General features: G+C 34.4%; 1 protein-coding gene and 1 long non-coding RNA gene across 6 annotated transcripts in view; one reads left to right on the top strand and one right to left on the bottom strand.

The window, feature by feature from the left end:
- The window catches only part of LOC123713969 (focal adhesion kinase 1), a 136,890-nt gene that overhangs the window by 72,016 nt on the left and 43,738 nt on the right, over nt 1–21,136 (bottom strand). The gene's annotated exons all lie outside the window — the stretch shown is intronic.
- On the top strand, nt 8,639–10,336 carry LOC123713971. 3 transcript variants are annotated; one of them, XR_006754254.1, is made up of 6 exons: nt 8,639–8,771; nt 8,898–9,008; nt 9,082–9,253; nt 9,573–9,638; nt 9,732–9,821; nt 10,142–10,336. It is a non-coding gene; the product is annotated as an uncharacterized LOC123713971 (long non-coding RNA). The 3 variants fall into 3 exon arrangements; XR_006754253.1 differs by having other exon boundaries at nt 9,082–9,302; XR_006754252.1 differs by having other exon boundaries at nt 9,082–9,307.

The raw sequence follows: 21,136 nt of genomic DNA, 5'->3' as shown, positions 1-21,136 counted from the left end.
TGGAAAAGGCTTTTGCACATGCAAATACTAGAACACTAACAAAACAAACCTTAATTTTGAACTTATACGAACACACAACTAATCTAATACTTATACTATTGTTAGCGGTAGTTGATTTAGTTTTTAGGGTAGGAAATTAAACACTTCAATGATGACTTAATTCACTATAATTTACTTCACTGATTTTACTTGTACGAAAAAAAGGCCCGTGCGCATGTGTCACAACCTCTTTTATAATCACAACTCCCTCCTCCGACTCGACCATCCCACTTCAGGAAAATGGTCGAGTCAATTCGTAACAACTCGTAAACAACCGAACGAGTCAAATGAATCATTATTGCACATGCGCACTTGTAGCAAGATTCTTAAGAATATGTTTCATAAAAATGTTTAGAATTTAATTAAATTAATATTAGAAGCTAACACTATGAACTGTAAACTAAACAATTATTGTATGGATTGATTACTAAAGTACTACGAAACTAAGAAACTACTTTAATTGCCGATTCAAGGATACTTTCCATATTTCGCGCTTTAAAAAGTAATGTAAACGTCATCTTGTTTGATCTAGTTCATTGCAAACGAGATACGGACTATCTATGCCCGGGGATTCCCCGCGTTTTCTTCAGTTTGTTCTCTCTCACCCGCTTTGGCCTCCCGCGTATTCCATTACGCTAGACACTTTAGTTAGTTTTCAACTGCTATCGCACGTAGTATTTTTATGATACCAAATTAAATAAATTACAAAAATCTTATCAATGTTAATTTTAATTATTAATAGTTCTTTATTTTAATTATTACTCTTAAATCTTCATTTTAATAACAAAACCTTAACCAAACTTATTATATATTTACTCTATAAGCGTTTGTATCGTATCTAAAAGAGTATCGGCAAAAAGGCGTATCGATGCCTCCCTAATTATAACCCATAAAAAAACTGTGTTCACTTGGCTAAGGCCCGTGTACAGTACCAGTACTGATTAATTCAATCCTGAGTTGAGAGTAAACAGTTACCAAATATATAATAATATTAAATATACTTTAATACTAGAACTATTTACTTCTTCAGTCCTGACTTATTTAGAGTTTAGACAGTTGTGTTTTTAGTTAAATAAAGGTTCAGTTGTTTAGATAAACTTTACGAACGTTAGGTAGTAGAAATTAGTAGAACTAAAGTATAACACGGAGAAAATAAAATGCAGCTTACAAACAAAAGTTCTTATATGCCAAACAATATTTACTGTACTCTTTGAAGCTCAATTGTCATTACATATTTGTTTCTTACCGGAATGGCACTGAGATAGTTATCTAATTAGCATACCATGAACTAAAATACTGCTTACCTGTAACAAAAAAAAAAGATAATTAAAAAAATGGATAATCTCCTTCGCTTTCAGTTCGTAGTACATAAATAGAATTAAGCTCGACACTTTTAAATTCTTGTAAATAAAATACAACAATTTTTATAACTATCTAAACTTCTATCACCTCCTATATATAATTTGGGTTCATTATAGCGGCGTTTAAATATGCATCTCCTGGACAGGCGTGCCCTCCATCAACATTTCACATCAGGTAGGATTGTGGCCAAACACCTGTCCAGTTCTGTATAAAAACTTTGATTTTCTTCCAGACTTGTGACACCAGTAATTGAACACACATCACCTGACTACCGCGTTACCATATAAAATTCGAGTCATTATGCTACTTGGCATTAAACAAGTTACGTCATTTCGAATAGTGAGACGAAAACGTAACTAACGTGTTCGTATTGAGAATTTATCCCATTCATAGTTTATGCAAGAGTTCAGCAAAGGCATATTAGTTCAACGTCTGTAAACACTAACGGGAAATAAATAATATAAGAAAATTACAAAGGGGCGACTGTAGAAGCCTTCAAAAATTAACATCGAGCAAAGCCCTTAATTTACAACCCTAAACTTAGTGTTTTAACTAACATAAAGGGAGTCGTTGTACGAATGTAGGGTTGTCAATTTTATTTTAATAAAACTGGGCAAACGGGCAGGTGGTTCACCTAATGTTAATACTGCCTGCCAACATTGCCAGCGGGCTCGCATGTGAGCGGCCTTAGGAATCGGTACGCTCTTGTCTTCAATAACCGCAAGTCGAATTGTTTCGGAAATACTTCAGTGGGCAGCTGGTGGTGCGCGACAAAAACTTGATTATCTAATATAATAAGACTCTCATTAAATTGGACTGTGCGAGCATTATAAAGAAGGAGAAGATTCTCTTGAAATTTGGTTATAGAGGATACTTCGACCAGTGACAATATGTCTTTCTTTGGCGTGTTCCCTAAGGATCCTAAGGTTTTGGACATGTAGCACGCAGAGATTCTGAACTTGGAGAAGCCGGCGGTGATCGGTAGGCACGAGACCCCAAGGTCGATCCCCTCGCTGGACCGGTTAGTCGTTACAGGTAGATGCTAAGGCTTGCCGAAGACAGAGGGGGAGTGCAGGAAGAAATGCAATACCAACACGACCTAAAGAAGAAGTTAGAATTTACATGTGATTCTAGTAAAATGTTAATCACAGTCGAACACGAGAAAACATGCTTGTGTCAGTCAAAAAACGCTTAAAATTAGCGAACAAAATATTGATACTTTATTCCAACTGGTCCATTGGATCTAATATACATAGCGGATCCATGTTTACGTACATCTAAGGTGTCAACCCTACTGAAGTAATGGTATACAAACGACACTTCACAGGTGAAGTGAGGGCTTTGTTTTTCACTATCGGTCGATGTCAAAGGCTCGCGTTTGAGTTTCTAGTTTCTTTATACTAGGAACTATGCAGAGCAATGTTAGACGCGTGCTATTGGACGAGAAATCGCCTGCTAAAAGGCTTCCAAAGTGGAACTATTATTATTTTACTGACTAGGGAGGTTGTTAATAAAACTATAGTATGTATCACACACTTATAAATATAAATTAAGTTTGTTTAGTTTTTAACATGGGCTGTAAACATTATTCAGCAGAGTTGACAAAAATTAACACGCGTTACGCGAGCTTTGCCTAATTTTGCTAACAAGAGGATGGATAAATTGCAGTAAATCTGCTTACGTTATATTCGTTATTTTCCCATCCATATTCCAATCTTATATGATTCTAAATATATTTCAAGCAATTGCTAGTTTTACAAAAAGCTTTCAAAGTAAAATTAAAATTGCGTTGCGAGATGTCTTAGCAAAGCTCTAAGCTCCGGGCTGTTTGCTTCACATTACTGTCTTCAATAGAACGCAGTTACACGAAGAAAAAGAAGCTTGCTTTTTTATCATTAAAATTCATTTAAATGTTAACATTCTGATAACACTAAATGTCTTCATGTTTTAAGATGCCTACAGTCAAATTATAAAAGCTTTAATCTATAAATGTAATTTCACGGTTAAGTTTTTATCGACTTTATAAAGAGGACAATGTATCTTCTTATTTAAAAAACCCTAAGACACGTTAAAGCTGTTTGTTATTCTGCAAATGAATTGGTCTTTATGTATATTATTGTGTATACTACGTAATGAGTAGTAGGTATATAATTGCTGTATAGGATTGTATTGTAGTTTGAGCAGTGACTCTCATACCTGAAGTCGTAGGTTCCATCCCCGGATGTGCACAAATGGACTTTCTGTCTATGTGCGCATTTAACGTTCGCTCGAACGGTAAAGGAAAACATCGTGAGGTAAGCCGGCTTGCCTTAGACCCAAAAAGTCGACGGCGTGCGCCAGGCACAGAAGGCTGATCACCTACTTGCCTATTCGATTAACAAATGATCATGAAACAGATACAGAATCTGAGGCCCAGACCTAAAAAGGTAAAGCATTTTTTGTTTTTTGTTCGCATTTAATATTAAAATAATAACTAGAAGTACCAGGCAACCATTACCATTAGGAAGCTTAAAGATGAAATGCTGAAGGATGCTACAGCACTTGTAGGGAAATTGGGTCACTCGAGCGCTCCACAAGCCTTCTATGGAGCAAACGACATAGCAGTCTTTTTTAATTCTCCAAAAGAATCTTCATTAGGATTCTCATTTCATGTATTATATAAATCATGTCATGTTTTTATTCGTAAAACATTTATTTCCAACACACAAAATATACTGTATTTACAATTTTCTTAACCTACATAAGAAATAATTAAAAATAAGAAAATTGAAACAAACCTAAAAAGTTTGGTCTCTGTGGCAGTGTAGTTTTAACGCTGCTACCTTGGATTTTTTTGTTTTTCGATTGTTAATTAGTTTAATTGACTTTGTGAAATTTTTGTATGTTCGGTATTGTAAAACTGTCATTCCAAGATACAAGCGCCTACTGAGTGTTGCTAGTAACAGTAACTAAGCCGAGATGGGTCCATTTTTTGTGTTTGCAACACTAATGGTATTTTTTATACTTTCATAAGTTTATTCTAACGACGAAATCCTATTTGAAACCTGACCTACCACTAGGAAAACAATTAGTCAACGGGAAATGGAACTGAGTATGTTGAACGTTGAGGCGTGACAGATACGACCACAAAAATAAGGAAAAGGACAAAAATTAAAATACTAAAATGGACTTGGAATGGGGATATTATGAGGATAAAGGAAAAAGGAAGAATGACGTTCTAATATGGTATTCTAGATATGGGAGTAGGAAAAGAAGCCGTCTAATAAAGAGATGAGTGGAAGGAGAGACATGTCTATGACTAAGCCGGACAGCCTGAAGAACTGGTATTGATAACTGAATAAAAATAAAAAAAAACATGTGTGTACACGTGCTAGAAGTTATACTTCTTTGGCGTAAAAAGATAAAAAAAGATTTAAAAACGTTATTCTACGTTTGGAGAAAAAACGACACTAAAATCTATTGTTAGTAGGTATTTAATACATTGAAAGTTTTATTACTTTCTAGTTAAATAAAGTTTATTTAAATATCCAAAAAAAAATATTTCTACATAATTAAAGAAATTGACATTTTTTATTTTAAAATGTTGACTATGCTTACTTAAGTATGTCGGGTTTTGTTACGGTGTGCACGCGCATCCTAAAATTTACTCTCATAATTTTTCCCTAACGCGCCAATATTGTATAACTTCAAAAATATAGTTAGTTAAAAGGTATGTTAGGTTAGGTTAATAATATGTAAATGTTTATTTGGTTAGTGAAAAAAGGCTGTTTATTATTATTTGATTTGGAAAACTTAGAAAAGCTAAATTATTAAATGGTATTTGAACTTAACTTTTTATAACTTGTACCAGGATAGCAGAACCTTTATGAAAGTTGAAAATTAAATACTGAAGGATTTACACTCGTAGGCAAATTGGCCTCTCGAGCGCCCTACAATCTGCTGCCTGAAAACGACACTGCAATTTTATCACATTCAACATTGACACCACGAAACGTTAAATTTACAATTTTCATATACGCTCGTAATTTAAATGAACTTAATATTTTTCTGTTAGTATAAAAATCATAGTAGATTTATAAAATCTTAAATAGTATTTATAAAGTAAAAATGACTGTGTGAAACTTCATTATGACGTTATTTTTCTACTATATGCAACTTTACAGAAATTGGTTAAATTTAAATTAGATAAAGTTTAACAAAAGGCTTGGATTGTTTTATAGTATTAGATTGTCATAGACATGAATTCAAATTATACAATTATTTTACCTTATAACTATTATTACAGAATTTCATTAATTGTAATAGAATTATAACTATCATTGTTATCGTTATTATATGTTTTTGTTATTAATGACTTTGAATTTCTTCTTCTCGTGGTAGGGACCAGTAAAATTGACGCGTAACTGAATAATGTGACGCGTAACGGAATAATGTGACGCGTAACCGAAAAATGTGACTGTATTTTTTCCAACGCCGATAAAGAAGTTTCACTTCAAAAAAGTTCATTTGTTAGTTAAGAAATAGTTATCTCTGCCATAAATTGTTTTAATAATCTGCAATCTCCAAAAAGCTATAAATTGTGTTCACAAGCGCCGCAGTGTTTTCCAGCGCTTGTAACGTCTCGAGTCACTTGAGAATCCCATAACTGGCAGAATAAAAGGAATTGTTTTCATAAGAGTAATTTTCAAAGACGAATTATGTTCAAATAAACCTATATACAACCTTGATAGTTCTATAAATTGTCGTTTAATTCGGAAAGGAATAAGACAATAGACAAAGCCCTTTAGCGCTATTAGAGTTGCCGTTTTTCCGAATAGGGTTGACATTTGATGGATGAAGGAAACTGATCCACAGCACTACAGGCCACTTAAAAAACGTGACATGCTGTAACCTTTTTATGGGAGTCAATTTTGTATTATATATAGATAAAATATTTCATAAGTCGTAAAAAATATTTAAAAGTTTTAAATTAAAAAATATTTATGGGATAAACAAAATTTATAGCCAACACAAATTATTTTTAAATATACTTTTTTTTTATACATAATAAAATATCAAGTATATAATAATAGACATACCCGCACATGTAAATACACATATACTATTTATATTATATTTCACTAGTGGCCTACATGTTCCTGGTATTATTTTTCTATTTTTTATGTATTGGCCATCGAAATAAAATATTTTAGTAAATTAATTCAGAAGTGTTGGCCTAGTGGCTTCAGCGTGCAACTCTCGTCCCTGAGGTCGTAGACTCGATCCCCGGCTTTGCACCAATGGATTTTCTTTCTATGTGCGCATTTAACATTAGCTCGAACGGTGAAGGAAAACATCGTGAGGAAACCGGCTTGCCTTGGACCAAAAAATTAAAGGGCTTGCGTCAGGCACAGGAGGCTGATCACCTACTTGCCTATTCGATTAACAAATGATCATGAAACAGATAAAGAAATCTGAGACCCAGACCTTAAAGAGGAGGTGTAGCGTCATTGATTTTTTTTAAATAATTCTTCCAAAAAAAACTTATTGACTTTAAGCTTTTTTTAATAATCTCTTAGAGGACAAGTGACAACCCTGTTCTTTTGATGAGCTCATTAATAGAGATGAAGTTATGACACGTTTGCTTTTACGGGCATTCATAGGAAAAACAATTTTGCATTATTTAAATAATTCAGCGATTCCAAAATATATTGCACTGGGGAATGCTCCCTGGTACATTCGCAATAACGACCTCCAGCGGAACCTTTTATGTAGAGGAGGTCGCCACAAAAATGACTGCTGGAGCCCACGATCATAGGCTCCACCATCACGTATATGTCGAGGCTATTCAACTCCTTGCCACCACGAGCCTAGTGAGAAGACAGAAAAGGACAAAACCTTGGTCATAAATCATATTTATCTATCGGTCTCACTCGCACTTACACGTCATATGGAGAGGTGTAGTGATGTACATAAGAATTTTAGAGGTGCAGTAATAAAAAGACTGCTGGAGCCCACGACCATAAGCTCCACCATCACGTTAATGTCGAGGCTATTCAACTCCTTGCCACCACGAGCCTAGTGAGATGATCAGAATCATAGTGAAACTGTATAGATAGTAATGTGGCCCTGAAAAGACCGTTTTTATTATTCCTTAGTTCTTTAAAAATATAGTGAATTAGTATAGTGTACGTTAGTCTAAGAGCTAAACAGTGGTAAGTGAAAAAAATAGACACAAGAACAGTGTGTCTTCCATTTATTATTATTAATAGACAATTTCTTATGATAAATATACTTATTACCTTAGAATGATTTATGTCTGAAGTTAGGCTACATCTTTTCAATGATGTAGCACATGACACATGTATTAAAAAAAATATTTTTTTAAACATTGAATTTTATTTAAAATGAGGATTGTATGTTTGCTATAGACTTTATAAAATTTTATCTTAAACATATTGCATTTATGTACTATGTAGGCCTGTAATTTTTTAGAGTACTCATAAAACAACGGTATATTACGATGTATGTAATAAACCTAATTGTCTAACCTAACTCTCAAATAAGAAAAAATATAATCTCTCTGTGTAATCTCTTATTAAGAGACCTGAATGACCACGTAAATTATAATTAATTGTAAATAACATTAGATTTTAGGTACATCAAAAATCAGTAACTTCATTACTCTCTATCTATCTATGTTAGTTTAAACATTTTTAATTCCATAAACCCTTGAGACGAGTTCACTTAATAACAAAATGTACTAGGCGAGCAGGCATCTCAAAGAGGTGCGCCGAAACTTGCATTGCAACACGAAACCAATTTGCATAGAGAATTCGTCTAGCAAGCTGTAGACTTTAGGGATTTAGAATTCACCATTTTAGCGGTAATGGCGCTTTAATTTAAATTTTATTTTCATGTAGTACATTGCATAAGTGTTCTTGTTAAACAAAAACTATTTAAGTATACTTTTCTCAGGGGTTTCAATTATACTCAAACGAATACCTATGTCATTATGCAATAGTCTTACTGCGGTACAAATAAAAACAGACTTATTCGAACCTTATACTAGGAATAGTTAATTAGCTAATAATAAGGAGATAATAATTTCTTACTTATAAACTCGTAACTACGTTGGTATAACTATACCCTAGTTATGCCACATGCACAAGCCGGCGACGTCGCATTTCATAGATAATCTTAGGAAAAAAACAGAAACTTGTCTATGTTAACCGTGTCCCTGTCAGTTTGACGATTACATTCGTGATGATTTTGATCCGTGTTGATTGATTTTTTATTATCATAACCAGTTTTCTGTTTTATACGATATTAAAATGCTAAGTAATAAAAGAGAACGCTGTATTATATAATATTGGGAGAAAGAAGAAAAGGTATGAAAGAAGAAAAAGTATGAAAGAAGAAAAGGTATGAAAGAAGAAAAAGTATGAAAGAAGAAAAGGTATGAAAGAAGAAAAGGTATGGTTATTCAATGCTTTTGTTTATTGTGTTTGTTACAGCAACTTTTTAAAAATATACTACGACCCTATATATCCACAATTGAGATAAAAAGATTTAAGCACGAACGTTAATAATGAGAAAATCAAGGCTTGGAGCGATATAACAGAGAAGTAAACATTTTAATAAATACCTGCATCTCAAAAAAATTACCACATTGTTTAATAAAAGCATGTAATTTTTTAGATTTAATCTAGCAAATTTTAGGACTAGAGACAAAGAACAATTGAGGAACCAATGGAAGTGTATTAAATTGAATACAAAAAAAGAGTTGTCATCTTATCATCGTGAAGCATCAAAAACTGGAGGTGGACCAAAGCCACCATCACCTTCTCCAGACACAATAGATGTGGCAGAGGTGATACCGCAAGACTTCGAAGTCGATTTAAATGAATTTGATTGTGATGGTGAGGTAGGAATGTAAATTATAAATATGACATATGGTGATGTTCAAGGTCCTCTGAAGCATAAGCATATGCTCACAACTATATTCCATAGTCATATATATTCTAATATCTCAGAACCTCCATGTTGCACTAGTGGTGCCAAAACTCTGTCCAGCCCGAAGTGAGCCCATTCCCACTTATAATGGACAGTGGGTATAAAACACCTTAACACCTGACTGCGATCCACTCAACACAATACTTAAATTAATAGATATTATTTATATATTTCAGGACAATACAAATATTATTTTGGAAGTAAATGATACCCCAAAAGGAAATAAAGGCAACAATGATAAGGTAATAAATCAGTTTTGACATAACTTGAATACTACAAAAGCCAGACAAATTTGTGCACAACAGTGACAACATAACAGTTTCATTATTTTCTAGGATTATATAACAAAACCTAAAGAAAATCATGTTGAACCGAACAACAAGAATCCCCTAACAACTCTAAAGAAACCTACAAGGAAAACACCGGTATTATATTTAAATTATCTCTATCTTTAAATACAATAAACCAAGTTAAAAGGCAGGCAACGCACTCGCGAGCCCTCTGGCATTGAGAGTGTCCATGGGCGGCGGTATCACTTAACATCAGGTGAGCCTCCTGCCCGTTTGACCCCTATTTTATAAAAAAAAAAAAAGTTGCTATCCAGGTCTGTAACATGCGCAATTAGTTTTAGGTCTGTTTTACACTTATAGACTGTTCTTCAAGGAAGATTTTTTATATATGAATCATAAATTTTTAAAGTTGTGCATGGACAGAGTTAAAATTAATATTCTCTTATTTGTTACAGAAAGCAAGTAGTAGTTTCAGTTCTGGAGAAGCCTCATATGCAGATGTGCATTGCTTTCATGGTTCTGGAAAATGAGCGCCTTCAAATAGAACATAAACATAGACTTAAGAATATGGCTGAGATGCACAGCCAAGTAATGGTAAATTTAAAATTACAGACAGAAATTCTCAAAAAGACATTAGAGACAATATATCAATGAAATAAAAATGTTTTGAAAATAAACAGTGTTTTATTTGTTTAAATAAGTTAATTGTTAAAACAACCTAAATTAAGAACTATCAAACTTAAAAGTTTTCATCACTAAACATGGCTCTCACTGCTGCTCCACGCAGTGCTTTTGAGATCTGGGGTACTGTGGTGGTAGTACTGTGGGTGGTGAAGGCACCATGCCTTCATTACCATCAGATATACTTTCCTCTTTTAAATCAATGGTTATATTGTGCAATACAGGCAAAGCTACAACATACAGCTTAGTGTTTGGTAGAGATGGTCTAAATCCTGACAATAAACACCTAAATTGGTTTTTCCATACACCAAAACATGTCTCTACACTATTGCGAGTTCTGTATGTGGGCATAATTATATGATCTTCTTTATGAGTGGTTGGATTAAATATTGGTGTAAATAATTGTTCCGACCTCGCCCGTTTTCTTATGTCCATTTTGCAGCTTCTTATTGCAAATGTACAATAATATTGTAAAGTTTTTACTTTTATTAGGTTTATAATTGTGACATTAGGAATACATTTAATCCAGAGACAATATGACGGAATGAGGTGCTGCGAACAGCTGCTCGGAGCTACGCTGCCGACTTTGCGGTGGTGTTGTAACGTGTCTCTTGGCTACGAAGGAAGCGTTTTCAATAATATAATTACACTAAAGCGGTAGACTATGTCAAAAACTAATATGGCTAGACGATAGCGATAGCGATTCCGATCCCGACATCAGCACTACGTTACAGTGCCACATTTTTTGGCCGGCGGCGTAAATTGAAACTAACGTCGCCATTTTGAAATGTCAGAATGACAACGACAGTTTCTTGCGTACAATAAATGATTCTACTATCTACCAACATCAAATAAAAATCTAACTAAACTGTATTTATTTTTAATCCTTAAATTGTTCATTACAATGGCAAAGTTTTTATTATCCAACGGTTCAGATAGCTATCTTAAAATATAGTATAATATATAATATTATATAAGTAGTTTAGGTAGCAAACCCTATCATATCAATTATTCCTAAGTTTGTGTCACATTTGTTGAGACATTTCAAGAAATTATTAAGTTAGCTTGCATGACTTAGAATTATTCCCCTTATAATGGTTAATTTTTATTTACTGGCAATACTAATATCCATGTACCGGCCAAGAATTGTATGTGGCACTGTACATAGATTTTGGTATCGTTGTCGCTATGGCATTCGCAGTTCCAGAGTAGGAGTTCTGATATGGCTGGTTGCGATATCAGCGTACAGATAGTGCAGAACCTCATCCAACTTGCATACAACATCATTCATTATCGCTATCGTTACTAGAAGTGAAAGGGTTCCACTCACCAGCGAATAAAAAAAAAGGAAAAATGAAACATATGCAGAAATCTGACACCAAAAAACCAAAAGCTTATTATCTAACCTCACGAAACATATACTCTACTAGCGGACTCTCTGATACCAATGACGCTACTACCTTTTTGGTTTGAGCCTCAGATTTCTGTCTGCTTCATAATCATTTCTAGTAGACAAGTAGGTGACCAAGCTTTTGTGCCTGACGCACACCGTCGACTTCTTCTGTCTAAGGCAAGCCGGTTTCCTCACGATGTCTTAGCGGTACGGGCGAGTTTAAAATGCGCAGACAGAAACTCCGTTGGTTCACAGCCGGGATAGAAACTACGACCCCAGGAATGAGGGTCACACGTAACCACTAGGCCAATACTGCTCTTTGTCCAGATCAGTGTACACCTGTACACACGTCAAACAAAAAAAATCAATTAATTAGACAATTCTTGAATCTACTTTCAGCCGTTTAGGAGTTTAGAGGAAAACTACCTGTTTAGTCCTAAAGAATTAAAAATAAACTTTTATTTTGAATTATCTTATTTACACGTAACAATAAGAAATGGCGTTCACAAATCCTTGTTAGAAATAAAAACGAGTAATATTTCTGTGTGAACGCCCTCACGTGATTAAATTCGCTTCAATATTTCATTTCATAACGCTTCAGGACGTTGTGTTGGTACTATATCAACGGCAGTGTTGATAAAGGCCCTGTTATTATGTTAACAGTTACTCATAATAAAAACCCAATCTATGGCTTCCGAGATAGTCAAATTATCGAGATACTCTCGCAAATGACATAAAAATTACCCAAGCCGACTTGGAATCTACAGAGATCCTACTACGTATTTTGGCATGATTGGTACCAAAACTACATACACACCTATTCACACACTCCCGCATTGACGCATACTTGATGTCTAATAAGAATTGTGTTTTATTAGTTGTATCACTAAACCTACTTTTTGTCAAAAAACTATTTTAAACATGTACCATGTACCACGGAATAATTGTTATCTAGTTACCCACATAAAAAATTATTACATACGTAATACCTAATTCGGCTGTGCTGTGTGATGATGTGAAAATAAGGATATGTATGCATGTGGGGTGTGCTCATGATGCAGGTATAGCGCTATGGATGTTCTTAGTCAAGGCTTAAATAGTAGTCTTTGTATGTCCTACAACAGTTAATTACCATTACCTGCGAGTACAGAAATCAATATATTTCATTAAAATGTACCTCCAATAAATTTAATATTGTCGAGTTACAAAAAAATGAGGGTAGATTAATTTTTTTGGCGGATACACTTTTTTATATAATATTTTTACGAGACGGAGCTCGAATATTGTCGAGACAATTATATGTCGTTGAGCCCTTGAGGGTAGTTTCATTTAGTCCTACCAACTCTATTAAGTATATCAAAGCACAAGGGAAATCTTGAAAAAAAAATCAATATTAATAACTATGTCATTTTAAAGCGGCGAGCATTCTTGCTCAGAATTTTATAATCAATATTCTTCTACAAGCTACAGTATATTAATTAGCTATTTTTCAAGAATGCGCTTCATTGTTGCTTGAGGATTATAATTATGAACAGTACAGTAAGGCTATATGTTGTATTTATGTATACGAAATTAGTGAGACAATAAATATGTATATATAACGTGTAAATAGTAAATAAAAAATATATATATTTTTGTATAGAACAGGGGCAAACGGGCAGAAGGCTTACCTGATAGTAAGTGACCATGGACACTATCAAATGCCAGAGGGCTTGCTATTGTTCCTATTGAGCCTAAGTCGAATTGGTTCGGAAATACTTCAGTGGGTATTTTATTGTTTGGATTTAAACTAAATAAATATTGCTTTACTTCAAGTTCTACAAGGGCGGCTTCTAAGAACTAGGCTCGTAATTCGATTTATCCATTGATTTATAGCGCCAAGACGAAAATATCAAAGCTGCTATTATTTTTTTATAGATTATAATAAAAAAGCCTTGTTCTATTTGCATTTCAAAGGTTATTAATATTTACTTTTAGCTAAATGTTTGTAGTACAATGTTTTTCACCCGTGGATATGGACCCTTCATCATCTTGGGAAAGCCTCCTTTCCAGATGTCTCTATTTTTGCCAATAGTTTGCCAGACTTTTCCTGCTATTTCTATTATGCCACCTTTTGGCCCACTCTTTTATTCCCGGAGTGTTTTTTGTTGTCTAGGTGTTACATGACCAGCCCCGCTGCCATTTTAATTTCAAGGCTTGTGATATCATTGGTTGCTTTAGTTTTTTGTCTAATATTTGTGTATATTTTTTACATTTAGTATACCGTGTTCCATAGCTCTTTGTGTTGATCTAATCTTTAACTTAACCTTTTCTGTGAACACCCAACAACCTTATACCATAGAGAACAATAAATAATACACTTTATTAAATCCTCACAAACACAATTTGTGACAAAACCAGCGCGAAAGCTCGCTGTAAACGTTATATCGTGTTATTTTCGATTGAAAATGTTCAATAAACTTTTCTTTTTCCTATTTGTTTTGAACTGCACATTTACGGGTTTTTCGTAGTGTATAAAAAGTGAAAACGGACAAAGGGCTCGCCTGTGCATGCTGGATTTTAATTACCTTACCCTTTGTGAGGGTAGACGAGGTTTAGCTCTTATTTTGGCTTTCAAATTTTATTCCACAATAAATCAATAATTATGTTACTATATATTAGTATAGATTGCTACAAGAATATTTAGATATCTGAACACAGTTGTAGAAGATTTCAGCAAGCTTACTAACTAACTTCAATAGCGATTTTAATAAAAATAAAAATATGCTTATTATGGAATATAATATACAGGTATGACTTATTCCACGTCATTTAATTTGCATCGGTAGACACCCCTGTTCATCGGCAAAGAAGACAGAGGGTGTAGGCCGAGAGAAAGAGCTGGCGTAAAAAACTCTCGGTACTCTTTTGTTTAACTAGCCAACATTGGCTAGTGAGCCTGACTGACATAAATACTGGGGTCTCTGCCTAATTAACGCGTTGAATAATGACATAGAATATAAACTACCCACAAACGGATTGACGTAAGGTTCTATGTCCGCCAGGTGATACAGAGAGCGTCCGTGGAAAACCAGGTTGATCTGGGCATCTATTAATTGCATACCACAATTAATAGAGTTTTAATTGCTACGACAAATAGGCATAATTCTGCCAATCTTTGTTTTGTGATGATGCTTGGGATCTAAGTAACTTATACCGAAATAATAACTAATATTTTGTTATCACGCGTCAAAGCCCTGAGGATTTAGAGTCTTGCCTAGTTAAACGAGCCATTAGTCTAATAATCTTGAGTATCTTATAACATAAATCGAATTAAAGTAAACCTGACGATCTAATTTATATTCAAGCCTTCTAGGTATCGAACAACAGTACGATTCCTCTATTTGCTCTACAATATGAACGCTTCGTGTTTCATGCTCTCCTGGTACTTTGAATAATTTCCTAACATTTCCCGACGTCTTGGAATACATAAAATGAGATGAAAGAACTTTGCGCCATTAATTTCCAGAAACCAGCTAGCTGCTAATGGAGGTCGTTTGAATCGATACGACTTATGACCTTCAAAAACCGTCATCAAAAAGCCATTCCTTTAAAGTTCGGTAACACAGGCGTAAGCCTCTTGGCGTTGCAGGTGTTCAAGATCGGCTCGTTAAATGTCAATATCTTTTATTCGTGTACACGCGTTAGAAGTTAAACTTCTTGGGCGTTAGAATATAAAAATCTAAATATTAAGCACATTGCAGGTATATTAATTTAATTAAGAGAAGATGGGACGTAAACAAAAAGAAATAATAAGAAAACGAAAGTACCTTAACTCAAAGAAAGTCGAGACTGGCCAATATAGCCTGAAAACACCAAGGTTCATAAAACAAAAGCCGGCAAAACTTTATTCCAATACAAAAGTTACGTCCAACATATTCCAAGTTTGTCTTCGGCCGTCGTAACATTCATACAATATCTCTGGATATTGCATTGTGTAACGTGTAGAATTCTTATTACTTTTAATGTCTTAAGTGTTTACATATGATTACAAATTAATATACAATGTATCATAATAATATCGTAATGAGATAATATATTTACTTATTAAAGTTTACCACATCATACATAATGCTATATGTGACAAGCTCTTTTGTATAATATATGACATAAGAGCGGATTAGGTATGACAAAGGCACTTAACTATACTTTCTTACAAAATGATCAGCCAACTACCGAATATATGTCTACAGCATTTAACAGTGTTCAAATGAGTTGTTCGGATTAATACCTGCAGCTGAGTTTCATCATCGGACATCAAGGCAGAATACGAAATACCATCCGTATCACCTCGACGTCAGCCGTTCCACGACTAAGCCTTTTTCAAGGCAATTCTTGTCGCGCACCACCGCTATGTGAAAACTGCCTACCGAAGTATTTACGAACCAATTCGATAGGGTCCTTTAAGAAAAGAGCGTACCAATTGCTAAAAGGCCGGCAACGCACTCGCGAGCGAGTATCACTTAACATCAGGTCGACCTCCTGCCTTTTTACCCCTGTTCTATTAAAAAAAAATTAAATTCTTTCATTAGATTAAAAGCTAAACAATAATGCTTCTATAAAATTTAAAATCATTTATTCACATAGATAACACAATGTACACTTCTGAATGTCAAAACAGAAATATATATGAAATGCATTTAACTTTACATTTACTGCTAGTTCTCAAACCCGCCTTCAACTCGCCCGGGCTAGAACTGCTCGGAAAATATCCTTATCGCTGGCTGGCGGGACCTGCATAACCTCTTGTGCGATTCTTACTGACATATTCGACAAAAGCACATCTGTGGAACCACATGACAGTCACGGTATTTTCGAACGGATGCGACCTAGAAGCCTACAACCAATTCCCTTAAAGACAACCAACCTGGAAGCCTCTTGAAGTTGCAGGGCGGCTCGTTTGCCCCATAAAAGAATAAGTTAACATTGTTTACTATTCAAATACTTAAAAAAAAAAATAAGCATACATAAATAGGAGTGATTGTTTGACCTTTCTTTTTAATTGATTGAACAAATTAATCGAAGGTTAGGAAGCAAGGAATTATTTAACTGCATTGATTCAGTTGAGTTATTTTTCACAGTCAACATCTATTTGATATCAGATGTGATGGCAAGCAAGTTTATTTCGTTGAGAATTGCGTGAAGATGTGGGGTATCTCTGTAAAAATTCGTCTATACTGTTGGGAAATGGGAAATCGCTGGAAAATTACAGTCATCCATTTGATTGTTTCGGACTCTCCATGATCTGTCTTCGCCAGGAGTTTACATGTGGACCTGCTGAAGCTGAAAGCCAGCTATTGGCGGGAGGTGGCACAGGACAAGAACAACTGGAAGACTTTCGTTTTGGAGGCAAAGACACTCTTTGTGGTGAACCAGCAGAGAAAGCATGATATCCCACAGTAGATACGCGATATTTAGCACATAATTGGTAATACAAGATCTCTATTATTATCGAAGCCTCTGCAAAAAATGATTCACAAACAAACGAGTCGTGTAACCAATTATTTCGTAAAGGTCTCATATTTCAATTAGTCCAACGAAGTGTGTAATTGTAATTCAAGTTGACTGTCGCGTATGGAGTCAATACATATAAAATTCTTACCCATATATGAATTATATTATACAAGTGTAGTGATTTTGTTTATATAGGCACACCAGCCAAGGCTGTACATTTTGTTTACTCAGGCTTTCTAAGTGTTAGTTAGTTACGCCCCGAGAGTACAGCGAGACGTCTTCAACAGTTTCATCGCATTCATTCGTTACATTATATTATATTGTTGTACGCGAGTGGTTAATATAAAATAAAATAATTTAAAACACCCAGATTACCCAAGAAACATACAAGTGTTATAAACAAAAACAATAAAACACAATTTTCACGTTAAGAACACTCCAAGTAGAAATTCCATATATATTCTTCCATTACTCAAAGCAAAGCTTGAATTTGATATATTAACGTATTGGCACAGTGTTGGTCTAGTGACCGTGCAACTCTTACCAATGGTTTTTCTATGAGTGCATTTAACACTCGTAGGGTGAAGGAAAACATCGTGAAGAAACCGGAAACACCTAGACTCCAAATAGCGTGACAGACAGCTGCTTACGTACTTGTTAGAAAAAATATTCACGATACAGATACAGAAACCAGTGGTTGGCCATAGCGCCATCATGGCTTGTAGCGTGGTTGTAAAACCTGCAGTTTACTACTATGTCATAAATGCTAATGCACACCATCTCGTTGTATTATGAATTATAAAAAGGCCATGAAAAATATTTACCAAAGCATACTTAACAAGATGCATGCTATTCGTTTACTTTGAGAATAGCTTGGGACGCCCTTTTGTGATTTTGGCGCGCGTTTAGGTGTTTAATAATCCAGTGCTACAACTCTATATGGGTCTTGCATTTTTTTTTATTTAACAGCAAACGGATGGGAGGTTAAGTGATACCGACACTCACATTGCCAGGAGGCTCGCAAGTGTTGCCGACTTTTTAAGAAATACGCTCTTTATTTGAAACTGAATTTTAGGGCTTCAGACATGGCGGTTTCTTCACGATATCGTGCCTTCACTGTGCCTCAGAATATTGAACTTCTTGACACCACCCCTAATGAGAAGATTGAAAAGGACAAAACCTTTTGTATTTGTATTAAGTGATAAGCAGTGAGTGAAAAAATAGAACACAAGAACAGAATGTCTTCACTTAAATAGAGACTGTGAGTGCTATTGGACACTTTATTATGTTAAATATCCTTTAGTAAATCAGGTTAGACTTAAATTACTTAATAGCCTACTGTGATGTTAAATGATGTCTCTGTGCAGACACAACTCATTAAAATACCTTCCTGAAGCAAAGCAAACTTTTTATGAAATTCTACTTAGAATATCTTATAACATAGCTCTTTACTGAATAATGTCAACGTAAACACATGGACGTCATACATCCCTGTCTCTTGGAATAAAAAGCTTATGGGCGGCATCACGGTTGATATATTTTAAATTGTATATCTAAACATATATGAAAGTATACAAAATGTTTAGTAGTATTGACAACACGTTTTCTTCAATTACACCATACATAGGTCCTTAAAAATTAATAAGACATATGCCTAATATTAATGGTAAAAATCCCAGCTAATACCTGAACCTAACCTGAAATTCTACAGACATTTAGCTTTCGCTAGACAGGAATTATTTAAATATCTCAATGCCCACCCCGAATCGATTGTAGGGTGTGGTGTCTCCAACAGATTTTCCTTTTTCCTTCCGGACTTGTATAATGAGAGATCTGCCCGAGGTTGTGAAGCTTTATCGAAAGCTATAAATGCTTTTTAGTTTTTTAAAATGTACGAAACATTATGGAGTCCTTGACAATGGTCGCAACAGTCTCTATAAAATTATCGTAATAAAATATATGGACGGATACATAATATAAAATCTCTCTCTTACAGTTTCGCAGTTATTATGTTCGAGATGTTTGCAATAACTAATCATTTATATCGCTTTTTAATCACATAATATACTGTGTTTGTCAGATAGTTTTATTGTTATTTATGTGTTCCTTGATATAAGCTTTTATATCCGTTGGCAAAGAGCAGTGTTAGTTCGATCCTCAACTTTGCACCAATGTACTTTCCTTCTATGTGCGCATTTAACATTCGCTCGAACGGTGTACGAAAATATCGCGAGGAAACCGGCTTTCCTTAGACCCAGAAAGTCGATGTGTGCGTCAGGCACAGAAGGCTGATTACCTACTTGCCTATTATATTAACAGATGATCATGAAACAGATACAGAAATCTGAGGGCCAGACCTAAAAATGTTGTAGCACCATTGATTTATTATTTATCCGTTTAACCTTTTATAAATAAAAAATATATTAAATGCAAGAGTCATTAACGAAGAGGTCCTCGTTAAAAATATATCGCAATCTGTGAACGTTCTTCACAAAACACCAAAGTCTTTATTGCAAAGATTTTCTCCATAAAAAAATGCTGTAAGAGACAATCGAAAGCTTTTATTTCAAAGCACTGACCGCGCAACGCATTTTCCGCTACATTTACAAATCCTTTTTGTCTCCAGCTTCGTAAAATAATCCGTATCGTAGAAAAGCTGGCTTAGGAAATACATTTTAAAATAAATGACAGTTGCGACTTTTTTACTATTAAGTGGTGTTTAAACTAAAACCTTTTGTCTATTAAACTAAATAATAAAATTTAAAAAAAACATACGTAAAACTATTGGAACTAATTTCTTCAAATGGCAACAATCTTTCAAATGTCATTATTAATTGTTTTTGCCGTCTTCTGTCAAAGTATAATGTCGATTCGAGTTAGCGTGGTCTAGTTCTTGGATATTGTAATGCGTTAAACCATTTAAAAGCCGGATAAAAATAAAAAAAAACGTTATTTACCTATAAAATTTATCGTTCAGAAAGTCAAAAAGAATATTGTGAAGAATCATTTGTCTGACACAGTTTTGATACGCTAAATAGCATTGCAACAAGCTTTTATTAACATACTGTTAAGCCTCAAAGACAAAATAGTTTTTGAAATGGGTTAAAATTATAAGGCTTTTACATATTTATTTATTTACACTTCCTTACCTTATACAAACACATACATACAAAAAAGCTAGTTACATAAGTTATTAGACAAAGGGCAGACAAACCTAGTATAGAACAATAAAAAAAGAAGTGACTGTGCACAGTAAAGGAAGAGTGATAGGATTCAGTTTTATGAGTAGCCGGTAACACTCTTCCACCACCACCAAGTACTTGTCTTGACACTGTCGGTTGTTGGCTATTATCCGAAACGTTTTTGACATAAGGGAAATCTCGACCCAAACGACATAACGCTAGATTGTTTACGGTAGGCATTAGCTGGCATTTTCTGCTGTCCTACAACAGCAGAAAAAAGGAGGCTATTTTTACGTTTCCTATTTTGTACATGTGTATCTCTCATGATACTGCGGTCGCGTCGGATATCAATGCCGAAGACTTGCCACGTTTCAATACAGACAAACACCCTTCATGATCTGGAGACTATAAAATAGTAAATCTGTTATTAGTATTGTCCTTTGTAAACATAGCTATTACACATTAAGAAAAAAACTTTTTGAACGGATTGAAGTTATGTATTATAATTATTTACATCATTTTAAATTTAAATTTTTCCGACGTTTCGCGTGCTTTCCAGCGTTTATGTAAATAATTATAAGTTTTTAATATATAGCTTCAATCCGTTCAAAAAGTGTTTTTCTTAAATCTGTTATTGTTAGTCAGGGCCTTCATGAGAGAGTTCAGCATATATTTTTTTATAGAACAGGTATACAGGCAGG

Source organism: Pieris brassicae, chromosome 9 (genome assembly GCF_905147105.1).
Source record: "Pieris brassicae chromosome 9, ilPieBrab1.1, whole genome shotgun sequence".
Classification (NCBI taxonomy): domain Eukaryota; kingdom Metazoa; phylum Arthropoda; class Insecta; order Lepidoptera; family Pieridae; genus Pieris; species Pieris brassicae.
Note: the sequence above shows the minus strand (reverse complement) of the source record. Positions and strands in the feature narration are given on the sequence as shown.